The sequence below is a fragment of the Oncorhynchus clarkii genome, chromosome 21 (assembly GCF_045791955.1).
Source record: "Oncorhynchus clarkii lewisi isolate Uvic-CL-2024 chromosome 21, UVic_Ocla_1.0, whole genome shotgun sequence".
Lineage (NCBI taxonomy): Eukaryota > Metazoa > Chordata > Actinopteri > Salmoniformes > Salmonidae > Oncorhynchus > Oncorhynchus clarkii.
The window spans coordinates 23,686,650-23,703,454 of NC_092167.1; the positions used below are offsets into that span (position 1 = coordinate 23,686,650).

The 16,805-nt window shown below is 39.2% G+C and overlaps 2 pseudogenes; both read right to left on the reverse strand.

Annotated features, from left to right (window-relative positions):
• Positions 1 to 1,780: 1,780 nt before the first annotated feature.
• Positions 1,781 to 8,388, reverse strand: LOC139378776 (ubiquitin carboxyl-terminal hydrolase 15-like; annotated as a pseudogene).
• Positions 8,389 to 11,695: 3,307 nt separating this feature from the next.
• The window catches only part of LOC139379171 (ubiquitin carboxyl-terminal hydrolase 15-like), a 54,287-nt pseudogene continuing 49,177 nt past the window's right edge, over positions 11,696 to 16,805 (reverse strand).

Here is a 16,805-nt window from a genome sequence, read left to right on the forward strand (position 1 = left end):
GGCACATCTGTATTTTGGGAGATTCTTCTTTGCATATCCTCTCAAGCTCTGTCAGGTTGGATAGGGAACGTTGCTGTACAGCTATTTTCAGGTCTCTCCAGAGATGTTCGATCAAAATCAAATCAAATTTTATTTGTCACATACACATGGTTAGCAGATGTTAATGCGAGTGTAGCGAAATGCTTGTGCTTCTAGTTCCGACAACGCAGTAATAACCAACAAGTAATCTAGCTAACAATTCCAAAACTACTACCTTAGACACAAGTGTAAGGGGATAAAGAATATGTACATAAAGATATATGAATGAGTGATGGTACAGAGCGGCATAGGCAAAATACAGTAGATGGTATTGAGTACAGTATATACATATGAGATGAGTATGTAAACAAAGTGGCATAGTTAAAGTGGCTAGTGATACATGTATTACATAAAGATGCAGTAGATGATATAGAGTGCAGTATATACGTATACATATGAGATGAATAATGTAGGGTATGTATCAGGTTCAAGTCCGGGCTCTGGCTGGGCCAATCTTGGCCACCAATCAGGAAATTAGTGCGTGCCACGAGAAAATAGGTTGTGCGTTGTGGCGCGAATTGGTCCCAGCCATTCCTTTGTTCCAGCACTCAAGAGAAGGGCAGACGATGGCCGATTGAATTGAAGTTTGTTTTGTGTGTCTAAAACATCATAAAGCTTGCTTCTGCACTTAGTTTGACCTGTTTTGTCGACATATAATATGTAATTTTGATGTTTTGATGCGCAACTTTTCCGGACCAGAGGACATTTTGGGTGCATTTCAGCTGATGTTATTAGCAGTAACTAATACAAAGACGCAAGACTTGAAACCAAACGATGTATTGGGTAAGTATGAACCCTTCCAGAACATTCTGAACGAAGACCATCGAAGGTAAGGGAATATTTATGCTTAAATCTGTGTTTCTGTTGACTCCAACATTACGTAGAAATGTAGCTTGTATCTGAGCGCCGTCTCAGCATATTGAATAGTGTGCGATTTCTGTAACGTTAAAAATAAATCTAACAAAGCGGTTGCATAAAGAAGCAGTGTATCTTTCTAACTATATGTAGAACATGTATATTTAGTCAAAGTTTATGATGTCTATTTACGTTATCTTGCCGCGCTACCTAGATTTCCTGCGGACATTTTTGAGTAATTTCTGAACGTGAACTCACTGTAAATGGACATTTATGGATATAAATGGCATATTATTGAAAAAAAAAAATGTACTGTGTAACATGTCCTATTACTGTCATCTGATGAAGATTTTCAAAAGGTTAGTGAACGATTTATTTTTTAATCCTGCGTTTGTTGATTGCATGTTTTGGCTATTCAAATGAGCTGTGTCTGGTGGTGGTTTTACATATATATATGTGCTATGTTTTCACAGTAAAACATTTTAGAAATCTGACTTGCTGGCTAGATGAACAAGGTGTTTATCTTTCATTTGAGCTATTGGACTTGTTAATGTGTGGAGGTTAAATATTTTTAAGAATATTTTTGCGTTCCATGCGCCACCGTTTCAGCTGAACGTGGGAGGGTTGATTCCCAATTGGGAACCAATATCGTAGACAGGTTAAATAAATATATATATATATATTTGTTTTATTAATGCTTACATATAAATAAATATTATCAAATGTGCACTCAGAGTGAACTCTTATGTACAGTATTATATATCCTATATGTAATCACCATATCTCACCCACTCAGGCTGATCAGTAATACTACCCTTCACCCATCCCTCCCGCCCTCTACAGCGAAAGACCCTACTCCATGCTCAAACCACAATGAAGCATTATTTTCCCTTGGAAGAGTGGACACATACAGCAAGCAGTACCCAGGTATTTCTATCAAAGGTAATGAACACTACTATTTTCCCCCTCACATTTAACCAAAGCAAGAAAAGATGAGGCAAAAAAACAACCTGGCCTTACAAGTGGATCAGTTCAAGTCAGTCATTCAGCATACATTCGGGCTCTCGCAGTTGACAAAAAAAACAAGGTTGAATTCCGGGAGCAGCGGTTGCTATTCATTTGTTTCTGTTGGGAACAGCAAAGGTAGGGTTGAGGGTGTGAACGTAAGTGTTCCTGTGAGTGTATGAATGAGTTTCAGCTCGTATCTGTGTCCTGTTTAAGTGTGTGTGTGTGTGTGTGTGTGTGTGTGTGTTTCGGGGCCATGCACAAACAGCGTGACGTAATAATGTGCTAAAGACTACAATCTGAGATTAAGAGTTAAGGCTGAGGTGATCCAACCAAGAAACAGAAATCTAATGTATCACCAATATTCCAATATTCATAATCTCAAAAAGCCTCTAGAGGGAGCCGGTAGCGAGGAGACGCTCAAGAAGCCATGTAAAGATAGTAATGCAACATACAGCCTAAGAGTGGTGGGTCCGTCCCAGAAAAGCCCCTACCTAATATGCAAACACGTCTCCTAATCAGTCTCCTAATTATGCAGATCTGAAAGAATTGGGTTTGAGCAATATGGTAGTAGCTCCACCTTGTCATGTGATAGGTGAATTTTTCGCCCCATTTTGCATACCTATCTGATCATTTCAGATCTACAAAAGTGTCTAGGGGTTGTTTCTGGAACTTGACTTCATGCTGCTAGGAGGATACTTACTGTAAGGACCAGCAGAATAAAAAACTTAAATCATAAGGCTCATATTGTGTACATTAGTTGTGTCTAAAATGCAAGTTCACCACATGACCGGTTTGGCTGTTTTACATTATGAAATGTATTTTGCTCTTCCTCCTCACATACACAAAGCAGAGTAGGAGGACTGATCTAGGATCAGGTCCCTTCCCTGTCCATACAACCTTATTCAGTATGAACCTAAAGGCAAAAATGATCATAGATCAGCACTCCTACTCTACACAGAGCAGTCACTATGTGTGGATGTGTGTTCTGTTGACCAGTGTTTAAAAAGGCAGCATTCAAAGCATTTTAACTGAGAAGACCCTGGCTCAGAGTAATTTGTAAAGCAATTGCAGTACGTGCCACTAATATGACTCATTATTTTAAAAAATGAGGGTAGAGGTGATTGTGCAACAAAATAAAAGTATTAGGACGAATTCCCAAAAAGGCTTCAGCGCATCATTAAAACGTAATAAAAATAATAATTCAGTGTTCATTAAAAAATATATATTTACAAGGCCTAGCTTAAAAAGAATGGTAAAATGGTATGGTAATGCATTGCGCTCTCAAAAATATAAAAACTTAACAAAATTAAAGCAGGTGTATCGGTTCGAAGTGCCAAAGCACCCACACCACTGCACTGTGACATTCTGTGCTTGATTCTATGACGAACTGAACTTCATAATGCAGGCCTTCCTAACACTTCTAATGGATCCATTAGATTTCAGGATTATGTCATTGTTCAGAATCAAAACAGAGCTTGACTTATTTTTCCTCCAGAGTGGATGATTCATGTAGAATGGACATGGAGAAGACTCACTGCGACACGAATAAGACCGGTCAGGCCACAGACATCTATAGGCCCTGATTTCTTTAGTAATGTTGCTTGGGTGTTCCAGCACTGACAAACCTCTGTTTATTTTCCCCTGTAGCCTACTCTTCATAGGGCTGGATGGGGTCAGAGGTCAGTGCACAGCCTCAGGCCTGGCCCACTGCTCTGTGTCTGTCGATATGGCTTAGGATGGATATTGTTGTCTCTCGCTCTGTCTCTGTTTCTCCAGTTCAGTTAGTTTTCATGGTGACATTGTCGTTTACATCTTCGTTGCTCTGGACTGAAGCGACGTTCTTCCTCTCCTCCTCCCCTTCTCTGTTCTTCTCCTCTCGGTCCAGATCGAAGTAGCCTGTTCCATTCACTGTGTCCTGGTGCTGGTAGAACAGCACGTACGCTGCTTTGGACTGAACAGACACACACATGAAGTGCACATTCAATTCACACTGGGCAGTGCTGTGTATCTGACAAGATGTTAGAGGACCATGGAACTCACCACTATCTGATCTTTGTTGGCTGGAGAGACACTGCTGTCGTCAAAGTTGTTACCACTTGTCATCATCCTTGTTCTTCGCATAAGCAGCATCTAAGGTGTCCCAAAGACGAGAAGATGAGCATTTGTCTGCTAAAAGCAAGCATGGAATTAAGACTGTTGGTTCACCTTCCTTGTTTGAATCAACTCGGATAAGACTGTGGCTAGCAATGTCTGAATTTATAATTTTGAATACACATTACATTAAAATAAAGTTTTCTGCACTTCTAGTGTTGATGACTAAATTGTCAAATAAAAATACTTAAAATTAGACTTAGTGTCCTCCTCCCATGCCTCCATAGTGGTTGGAGACCGCAATGAGATCGTAGCGACAGGGACCAGCATTAGGGTCGATCAGGAACTCTGACATTTCCATGTCACTGGAGAAAGAATCACACAAATAATCATTCATGGGGGGAGCACTCCTTGTTTTCTCTTCAAGAGATATATAACATTTGTATAGGTGATTTACAACTTAAAGGGATACTTCTGGATTTTGGCAATGAGGCCCTTTAACTACTTCCCAAGAGTTAGATGAACTTGTGGATAAAAATATTATGTCTGTGTCCTGTATGAAGGATGTTAGGGGTAGTTTCACGAGCCAATGCTAACTTGTGTCAGCACAATGACAAAGTGTATGGGCATGCATGTTAGCAACTTCCTTCAAATTGCTCGCAGAGACATACAAATGGTACCATCTACTGTATCTTGCCTATGCTGCTCTGTACCATCACTCATTCATATATCCTTATGTACATATTCTTTATCCCCTTACACTGTGTACAAGACAGTAGTTTTGGAATTGTTAGTTAGATTACTTGTTATTACTGCATTGTCGGAACTAGAAGCACAAGCATTTCGCTACACTCGCATTAACATCTGCTAACCATGTGTATGTGACAAATAACATTTGATTTGATTTGGTATCCACGAGTTAATCTTACTCTGGGGAGGTAGAACAAAATCCAGAAGTAACCCTTTAAATCACAGGGAACAGCTGAGTGTTTTTACTTTCACAATTATACTTGTTCATTGACATTATAGCTTGTTTTGACAGAAAGGTATGGCCGTCTGGTCAAAACCGTACCCGAGTAGGAAATCAACTAGTGAATCCAGCTTGTCCCTCATGTATCTGCTGTAGGAGAAGCGTTTCAGATGGACCACCAGGACAGGTGGCAGAGACCACAGGTCCAGCTTCTTAGTGGCCTGCTGGTGCTCCTTGCATTTTGGACAGTACCTGGGATAGATGAATTATTATATTTGATTTGACAATAAAACATTTTCTTTTAAATAGCATGTACTACCCGAGACAGACATGATCAATTACACATCTGACCAAATTACAGAATATTTTAGTTCTGGGTTAATGGAGATTAATATCATGTTAAAACATGTATTTTTATTTTGAGTGAACTATTCTTTTAAATGTTCATTATTTCCTTTATTAGCCTTGACAATATGAAGTTAAGTCTCACCATGGGTCCTCAGCTCCGAGCTTCTCTTCTGGTGGTGAACAGCTCGATGCAGTCTTTCAGCTTGAAGAAGGCTTTCTTCTGAGGCTTATACTCCATGCTCTCATGCATCTCAAAGTCCTGTTCACAGGCAGAGCAAGATTTTGGTTATTACTTATTTAGTTAAATTATTACCATCCAAGGCTTAGAGAGAGACATTCATTCTACAACAGTGTTTCCCAAGCCTCTTCTCAAATACCTCCAGCCATTCCAACTATTTGATCTATAAACTAGCACACCAGGTTTGGGAAACACTATTCTAGGACAGACACAGACTTCCATGCAGAGGAGTCAGACATGAATTGAGATACTATACACCCATCTGTAATTATTTAGACAGTGACACAAAAATATGTAAACTCGTCTCTATAAACCAGCATTTTGGATTTGAGATCAAATGTTTCATATGAGGCGACAGTACAGAATGTCACCTGTCATAATGATGAGTGAGAAAGTTAGAGGAACAAAAATCACCCCCCCAAAAGTCACCATTACCAATAACGGGATGGTTAGCATTTTTTTTTTTGGGGGGGGGGGGATTTTTGTTCCTCTAATTTTAAATGCAGAAGTGTTCAGAAACATTTATTCTTATTTACAATAAAAGTGACTCCAAAATGACAATACATTTTTCACCATTCAGTTTCTATTGGGGAAAAAAAGTATCCAAAACAAACTGCAAATGCATCCAACAAGTTTGTAGAGTCACAAGCTTGATGTCGTTTAGTAATATGGGACCAAATACTAAAAACTGTTGACAACTTTAATACACTTTAATTTGTCCAAATACAAAAAAGTATTCCAATGGGGGGACTAGATACATAGTGACTTAATTTCTAAATAGTAAAACATATGTATGACTATATCCTCAAATAAAAAGGTGACATTGTGTCACCCCTTATACATCACCCCTTATATGAAACATTTTATCATCTCAAATAAAATAAAATAATAATCACATTTTATATTCACTGTCCAAATAAATAAGGAGGGTAGTGTAGGTAAAACGGCTTCTAGTGTTTACAGGAGAGTAGAAAGCCTTACATCTGTGATACCCTCATGAAAGTGTTTCTTCTTAACCTCTGGTTCCCAGTCCAAAGAGAGATAGGACCGGTCTGTTACAGGGAGAGAGCAATATACCCTTTAAGACTCATTGTAAAGGTGAGAATATAACAGAAAGAGAAAGGTGGATTGTGCATTAACAACTAGAGGCACTGGTTAGTGCTTACAATAAATATAATGCTATTAGAACGTTACCATGTTTTTATCTTTATTGGAGGGTTGTGACTTCATCTGCATACAGTATGCAAAAAGCCCATCTTACCACTGAGTCTGAGGTGTCCCTCGTTGAACCGGATCTGCCGCGGTTCCTCCTTGATTAAGCTGAAGTCCGCCTTCCCCATGTTGTTAAACTGGAATGTAAACAATCTCTTATTGTCCTCCATCGTCGTAGACATCTGGTTCTGGTGACCTTTGGTCCCCGAATTATCTCCCCCTTGACCAACCCCGTTCTCCAGCTCATTGTCCCCGCCACCCACAGAGTCCTCCGATTGGCTGTTGTCGTTCTCAGAGGGCAGCTCCTGGTCCTGACTGGATTCGTCGTCTCCATCCTGCTCGTCAGTCTCCATCTCGCCTGGAATGGATCAGCCGATCAGTTTATGGAATAGCTTTATCGACAGGGATTACATTTTTTATTTAACCTTTATTTAATGCTGAGACCACAGTCTCTTTCGCAGATGAGCCCTGCGTAATATCAATAAAACAATTACACTATACATATCAATTACAAAACACATCAAAGGGAAACACAATACACAATCATATGAAACATTCCTCAGTCTTAGGTGAGCGCATGTGTAAGTGTGTCCGTTTGAGTGCGTGTTCTGGAGCGTGTGTGTTACCTACCGGGCGAGCCCACCTCCAGGATCCCATTAGTAGCATTGCCATTGACAGTGTGTTGTTAAGAAAAGAGGGGGTTGTCTCCTCAGTGTCGTCCTCCTCAACAACAGAATGCACCATACAACATAAAACACACAATATTAATATAATCAGTTACCATTCAATACATAGACATACTCCAACAACATCTAACTGCTCAACATAACTGATATGCTCCCCTCGAAGAAAGAAACATCCACCCTCAGTGCTGTTATTACTCAGTTCTTTAGTGTTCCCGTTTAATGAGAAAACACATTTTATTTTATTTCACCTTTATTTAACCAGGTAGGCAAGTTGAGAACAAGTTCTCATTTACAATTGCGACCTGGCCAAGATAAAGCAAAGCAGTTCGACACATACAACATGGAGTAAAACAAACATACAGTCAATAATACAGTATAAACAAGTCTATATACGATGTGAGCAAATGAGGTGAGATAAGGGAGGTAAAAAGCAAAAAAAGGCCATGGTGGCAAAGTAAATACAATATAGCAAGTAAAACACTGGAATGCTAGATTTGCAGTGGAAGAATGTGCAAAGTAGAAATAAAAATAACGGGGTGCAAAGGAGCAAAATAAATAAATAAAATAAATACAGTAGGGAAAGAGGTAGTTGTTTGGGCTAAATTATAAATTATATAAAGATCAGGACATTGTGTCAAAGTCTTGTTTACACTAGAAACCAAAAAAGGTTCCATTGAAACAATGAAAAGAGCAATCAAATGTATTTTTAGAGCCTTTTTTTTTTTAGCAACATCTGTCACAATTAGGCTAAGTACTTAACAAGAGCACAGAGTACAAGGTTAGTTAGCGGCAGTTTCTGAGATGGTTACCTACCCACCAGAGGCAGCATGTTGTAAAGCTTGCTGTAGCGCCCTAATGTATGTACAGAGCATTTGGAAAGTATTCAGACTCCTTGAGTTTTCCACATTTTGTAACATTACAGCCTTAATTCTAAAATGGACCACCCCCCCTCAATCTACACACAATACCCCATAATGACAAAGCAAAAACTGAAATATCACATTTACATTAGTATTCAGACACTACTCAGTACTTTGTTGAAGCACCTTTGGCAGCGATTACAGCCTTGCATGTTCTTGTTGCATGATGCTACAAGCTCGGCACATCTGTATTTTGGGAGATTCTTCTTTGCATATCCTCTCAAGCTCTGTCAGGTTGGATAGGGAACGTTGCTGTACAGCTATTTTCAGGTCTCTCCAGAGATGTTCGATCAAAATCAAATCAAATTTTATTTGTCACATACACATGGTTAGCAGATGTTAATGCGAGTGTAGCGAAATGCTTGTGCTTCTAGTTCCGACAATGCAGTAATAACCAACAAGTAATCTAGCTAACAATTCCAAAACTACTACCTTAGACACAAGTGTAAGGGGATAAAGAATATGTACATAAAGATATATGAATGAGTGATGGTACAGAGCGGCATAGGCAAAATACAGTAGATGGTATTGAGTACAGTATATACATATGAGATGAGTATGTAAACAAAGTGGCATAGTTAAAGTGGCTAGTGATACATGTATTACATAAAGATGCAGTAGATGATATAGAGTGCAGTATATACGTATACATATGAGATGAATAATGTAGGGTATGTATCAGGTTCAAGTCCGGGCTCTGGCTGGGCCAATCTTGGCCACCAATCAGGAAATTAGTGCGTGCCACGAGAAAATAGGTTGTGCGTTGTGGCGCGAATTGGTCCCAGCCATTCCTTTGTTCCAGCACTCAAGAGAAGGGCAGACGATGGCCGATTGAATTGAAGTTTGTTTTGTGTGTCTAAAACATCATAAAGCTTGCTTCTGCACTTAGTTTGACCTGTTTTGTCGACATATAATATGTAATTTTGATGTTTTGATGCGCAACTTTTCCGGACCAGAGGACATTTTGGGTGCATTTCAGCTGATGTTATTAGCAGTAACTAATACAAAGACGCAAGACTTGAAACCAAACGATGTATTGGGTAAGTATGAACCCTTCCAGAACATTCTGAACGAAGACCATCGAAGGTAAGGGAATATTTATGCTTAAATCTGTGTTTCTGTTGACTCCAACATTACGTAGAAATGTAGCTTGTATCTGAGCGCCGTCTCAGCATATTGAATAGTGTGCGATTTCTGTAACGTTAAAAATAAATCTAACAAAGCGGTTGCATAAAGAAGCAGTGTATCTTTCTAACTATATGTAGAACATGTATATTTAGTCAAAGTTTATGATGTCTATTTACGTTATCTTGCCGCGCTACCTAGATTTCCTGCGGACATTTTTGAGTAATTTCTGAACGTGAACTCACTGTAAATGGACATTTATGGATATAAATGGCATATTATTGAAAAAAAAAAATGTACTGTGTAACATGTCCTATTACTGTCATCTGATGAAGATTTTCAAAAGGTTAGTGAACGATTTATTTTTTAATCCTGCGTTTGTTGATTGCATGTTTTGGCTATTCAAATGAGCTGTGTCTGGTGGTGGTTTTACATATATATATGTGCTATGTTTTCACAGTAAAACATTTTAGAAATCTGACTTGCTGGCTAGATGAACAAGGTGTTTATCTTTCATTTGAGCTATTGGACTTGTTAATGTGTGGAGGTTAAATATTTTTAAGAATATTTTTGCGTTCCATGCGCCACCGTTTCAGCTGAACGTGGGAGGGTTGATTCCCAATTGGGAACCAATATCGTAGACAGGTTAAATAAATATATATATATATATATTTGTTTTATTAATGCTTACATATAAATAAATATTATCAAATGTGCACTCAGAGTGAACTCTTATGTACAGTATTATATATCCTATATGTAATCACCATATCTCACCCACTCAGGCTGATCAGTAATACTACCCTTCACCCATCCCTCCCGCCCTCTACAGCGAAAGACCCTACTCCATGCTCAAACCACAATGAAGCATTATTTTCCCTTGGAAGAGTGGACACATACAGCAAGCAGTACCCAGGTATTTCTATCAAAGGTAATGAACACTACTATTTTCCCCCTCACATTTAACCAAAGCAAGAAAAGATGAGGCAAAAAAACAACCTGGCCTTACAAGTGGATCAGTTCAAGTCAGTCATTCAGCATACATTCGGGCTCTTGACAAAAAAAACAAGGTTGAATTCCGGGAGCAGCGGTTGCTATTCATTTGTTTCTGTTGGGAACAGCAAAGGTAGGGTTGAGGGTGTGAACGTAAGTGTTCCTGTGAGTGTATGAATGAGTTTCAGCTCGTATCTGTGTCCTGTTTAAGTGTGTGTGTGTGTGTGTGTGTGTGTGTGTGTGTTTCGGGGCCATGCACAAACAGCGTGACGTAATAATGTGCTAAAGACTACAATCTGAGATTAAGAGTTAAGGCTGAGGTGATCCAACCAAGAAACAGAAATCTAATGTATCACCAATATTCCAATATTCATAATCTCAAAAAGCCTCTAGAGGGAGCCGGTAGCGAGGAGACGCTCAAGAAGCCATGTAAAGATAGTAATGCAACATACAGCCTAAGAGTGGTGGGTCCGTCCCAGAAAAGCCCCTACGTAATATGCAAACACGTCTCCTAATCAGTCTCCTAATTATGCAGATCTGAAAGAATTGGGTTTGAGCAATATGGTAGTAGCTCCACCTTGTCATGTGATAGGTGAATTTTTCGCCCCATTTTGCATACCTATCTGATCATTTCAGATCTACAAAAGTGTCTAGGGGTTGTTTCTGGAACTTGACTTCATGCTGCTAGGAGGATACTTACTGTAAGGACCAGCAGAATAAAAAACTTAAATCATAAGGCTCATATTGTGTACATTAGTTGTGTCTAAAATGCAAGTTCACCACATGACCGGTTTGGCTGTTTTACATTATGAAATGTATTTTGCTCTTCCTCCTCACATACACAAAGCAGAGTAGGAGGACTGATCTAGGATCAGGTCCCTTCCCTGTCCATACAACCTTATTCAGTATGAACCTAAAGGCAAAAATGATCATAGATCAGCACTCCTACTCTACACAGAGCAGTCACTATGTGTGGATGTGTGTTCTGTTGACCAGTGTTTAAAAAGGCAGCATTCAAAGCATTTTAACTGAGAAGACCCTGGCTCAGAGTAATTTGTAAAGCAATTGCAGTACGTGCCACTAATATGACTCATTATTTTAAAAAATGAGGGTAGAGGTGATTGTGCAACAAAATAAAAGTATTAGGACAAATTCCCAAAAAGGCTTCAGCGCATCATTAAAACGTAATAAAAATAATAATTCAGTGTTCATTAAAAAATATATATTTACAAGGCCTAGCTTAAAAAGAATGGTAAAATGGTATGGTAATGCATTGCGCTCTCAAAAATATAAAAACTTAACAAAATTAAAGCAGGTGTATCGGTTCGAAGTGCCAAAGCACCCACACCACTGCACTGTGACATTCTGTGCTTGATTCTATGACGAACTGAACTTCATAATGCAGGCCTTCCTAACACTTCTAATGGATCCATTAGATTTCAGGATTATGTCATTGTTCAGAATCAAAACAGAGCTTGACTTATTTTTCCTCCAGAGTGGATGATTCATGTAGAATGGACATGGAGAAGACTCACTGCGACACGAATAAGACCGGTCAGGCCACAGACATCTATAGGCCCTGATTTCTTTAGTAATGTTGCTTGGGTGTTCCAGCACTGACAAACCTCTGTTTATTTTCCCCTGTAGCCTACTCTTCATAGGGCTGGATGGGGTCAGAGGTCAGTGCACAGCCTCAGGCCTGGCCCACTGCTCTGTGTCTGTCGATATGGCTTAGGATGGATATTGTTGTCTCTCGCTCTGTCTCTGTTTCTCCAGTTCAGTTAGTTTTCATGGTGACATTGTCGTTTACATCTTCGTTGCTCTGGACTGAAGCGACGTTCTTCCTCTCCTCCTCCCCTTCTCTGTTCTTCTCCTCTCGGTCCAGATCGAAGTAGCCTGTTCCATTCACTGTGTCCTGGTGCTGGTAGAACAGCACGTACGCTGCTTTGGACTGAACAGACACACACATGAAGTGCACATTCAATTCACACTGGGCAGTGCTGTGTATCTGACAAGATGTTAGAGGACCATGGAACTCACCACTATCTGATCTTTGTTGGCTGGAGAGACACTGCTGTCGTCAAAGTTGTTACCACTTGTCATCATCCTTGTTCTTCGCATAAGCAGCATCTAAGGTGTCCCAAAGACGAGAAGATGAGCATTTGTCTGCTAAAAGCAAGCATGGAATTAAGACTGTTGGTTCACCTTCCTTGTTTGAATCAACTCGGATAAGACTGTGGCTAGCAATGTCTGAATTTATAATTTTGAATACACATTACATTAAAATAAAGTTTTCTGCACTTCTAGTGTTGATGACTAAATTGTCAAATAAAAATACTTAAAATTAGACTTAGTGTCCTCCTCCCATGCCTCCATAGTGGTTGGAGACCGCAATGAGATCGTAGCGACAGGGACCAGCATTAGGGTCGATCAGGAACTCTGACATTTCCATGTCACTGGAGAAAGAATCACACAAATAATCATTCATGGGGGGAGCACTCCTTGTTTTCTCTTCAAGAGATATATAACATTTGTATAGGTGATTTACAACTTAAAGGGATACTTCTGGATTTTGGCAATGAGGCCCTTTAACTACTTCCCAAGAGTTAGATGAACTTGTGGATAAAAATATTATGTCTGTGTCCTGTATGAAGGATGTTAGGGGTAGTTTCACGAGCCAATGCTAACTTGTGTCAGCACAATGACAAAGTGTATGGGCATGCATGTTAGCAACTTCCTTCAAATTGCTCGCAGAGACATACAAATGGTACCATCTACTGTATCTTGCCTATGCTGCTCTGTACCATCACTCATTCATATATCCTTATGTACATATTCTTTATCCCCTTACACTGTGTACAAGACAGTAGTTTTGGAATTGTTAGTTAGATTACTTGTTATTACTGCATTGTCGGAACTAGAAGCACAAGCATTTCGCTACACTCGCATTAACATCTGCTAACCATGTGTATGTGACAAATAACATTTGATTTGATTTGGTATCCACGAGTTAATCTTACTCTGGGGAGGTAGAACAAAATCCAGAAGTAACCCTTTAAATCACAGGGAACAGCTGAGTGTTTTTACTTTCACAATTATACTTGTTCATTGACATTATAGCTAGTTTTGACAGAAAGGTATGGCCGTCTGGTCAAAACCGTACCCGAGTAGGAAATCAACTAGTGAATCCAGCTTGTCCCTCATGTATCTGCTGTAGGAGAAGCGTTTCAGATGGACCACCAGGACAGGTGGCAGAGACCACAGGTCCAGCTTCTTAGTGGCCTGCTGGTGCTCCTTGCATTTTGGACAGTACCTGGGATAGATGAATTATTATATTTGATTTGACAATAAAACATTTTCTTTTAAATAGCATGTACTACCCGAGACAGACATGATCAATTACACATCTGACCAAATTACAGAATATTTTAGTTCTGGGTTAATGGAGATTAATATCATGTTAAAACATGTATTTTTATTTTGAGTGAACTATTCTTTTAAATGTTCATTATTTCCTTTATTAGCCTTGACAATATGAAGTTAAGTCTCACCATGGGTCCTCAGCTCCGAGCTTCTCTTCTGGTGGTGAACAGCTCGATGCAGTCTTTCAGCTTGAAGAAGGCTTTCTTCTGAGGCTTATACTCCATGCTCTCATGCATCTCAAAGTCCTGTTCACAGGCAGAGCAAGATTTTGGTTATTACTTATTTAGTTAAATTATTACCATCCAAGGCTTAGAGAGAGACATTCATTCTACAACAGTGTTTCCCAAGCCTCTTCTCAAATACCTCCAGCCATTCCAACTATTTGATCTATAAACTAGCACACCAGGTTTGGGAAACACTATTCTAGGACAGACACAGACTTCCATGCAGAGGAGTCAGACATGAATTGAGATACTATACACCCATCTGTAATTATTTAGACAGTGACACAAAAATATGTAAACTCGTCTCTATAAACCAGCATTTTGGATTTGAGATCAAATGTTTCATATGAGGCGACAGTACAGAATGTCACCTGTCATAATGATGAGTGAGAAAGTTAGAGGAACAAAAATCACCCCCCCAAAAGTCACCATTACCAATAACGGGATGGTTAGCATTTTTTTTTGGGGGGGGGGGGGGATTTTTGTTCCTCTAATTTTAAATGCAGAAGTGTTCAGAAACATTTATTCTTATTTACAATAAAAGTGACTCCAAAATGACAATACATTTTTCACCATTCAGTTTCTATTGGGGAAAAAAAGTATCCAAAACAAACTGCAAATGCATCCAACAAGTTTGTAGAGTCACAAGCTTGATGTCGTTTAGTAATATGGGACCAAATACTAAAAACTGTTGACAACTTTAATACACTTTAATTTGTCCAAATACAAAAAAGTATTCCAATGGGGGGACTAGATACATAGTGACTTAATTTCTAAATAGTAAAACATATGTATGACTATATCCTCAAATAAAAAGGTGACATTGTGTCACCCCTTATACATCACCCCTTATATGAAACATTTTATCATCTCAAATAAAATAAAATAATAATCACATTTTATATTCACTGTCCAAATAAATAAGGAGGGTAGTGTAGGTAAAACGGCTTCTAGTGTTTACAGGAGAGTAGAAAGCCTTACATCTGTGATACCCTCATGAAAGTGTTTCTTCTTAACCTCTGGTTCCCAGTCCAAAGAGAGATAGGACCGGTCTGTTACAGGGAGAGAGCAATATACCCTTTAAGACTCATTGTAAAGGTGAGAATATAACAGAAAGAGAAAGGTGGATTGTGCATTAACAACTAGAGGCACTGGTTAGTGCTTACAATAAATATAATGCTATTAGAACGTTACCATGTTTTTATCTTTATTGGAGGGTTGTGACTTCATCTGCATACAGTATGCAAAAAGCCCATCTTACCACTGAGTCTGAGGTGTCCCTCGTTGAACCGGATCTGCCGCGGTTCCTCCTTGATTAAGCTGAAGTCCGCCTTCCCCATGTTGTTAAACTGGAATGTAAACAATCTCTTATTGTCCTCCATCGTCGTAGACATCTGGTTCTGGTGACCTTTGGTCCCCGAATTATCTCCCCCTTGACCAACCCCGTTCTCCAGCTCATTGTCCCCGCCACCCACAGAGTCCTCCGATTGGCTGTTGTCGTTCTCAGAGGGCAGCTCCTGGTCCTGACTGGATTCGTCGTCTCCATCCTGCTCGTCAGTCTCCATCTCGCCTGGAATGGATCAGCCGATCAGTTTATGGAATAGCTTTATCGACAGGGATTACATTTTTTATTTAACCTTTATTTAATGCTGAGACCACAGTCTCTTTCGCAGATGAGCCCTGCGTAATATCAATAAAACAATTACACTATACATATCAATTACAAAACACATCAAAGGGAAACACAATACACAATCATATGAAACGTTCCTCAGTCTTAGGTGAGCGCATGTGTAAGTGTGTCCGTTTGAGTGCGTGTTCTGGAGCGTGTGTGTTACCTACCGGGCGAGCCCACCTCCAGGATCCCATTAGTAGCATTGCCATTGACAGTGTGTTGTTAAGAAAAGAGGGGGTTGTCTCCTCAGTGTCGTCCTCCTCAACAACAGAATGCACCATACAACATAAAACACACAATATTAATATAATCAGTTACCATTCAATACATAGACATACTCCAACAACATCTAACTGCTCAACATAACTGATATGCTCCCCTCGAAGAAAGAAACATCCACCCTCAGTGCTGTTATTACTCAGTTCTTTAGTGTTCCCGTTTAATGAGAAAACACATTTTATTTTATTTCACCTTTATTTAACCAGGTAGGCAAGTTGAGAACAAGTTCTCATTTACAATTGCGACCTGGCCAAGATAAAGCAAAGCAGTTCGACACATACAACATGGAGTAAAACAAACATACAGTCAATAATACAGTATAAACAAGTCTATATACGATGTGAGCAAATGAGGTGAGATAAGGGAGGTAAAAAGCAAAAAAAGGCCATGGTGGCAAAGTAAATACAATATAGCAAGTAAAACACTGGAATGCTAGATTTGCAGTGGAAGAATGTGCAAAGTAGAAATAAAAATAACGGGGTGCAAAGGAGCAAAATAAATAAATAAAATAAATACAGTAGGGAAAGAGGTAGTTGTTTGGGCTAAATTATAAATTATATAAAGATCAGGACATTGTGTCAAAGTCTTGTTTACACTAGAAACCAAAAAAGGTTCCATTGAAACAATGAAAAGAGCAATCAAATGTATTTTTAGAGCCTTTTTTTTTTTTAGCAACATCT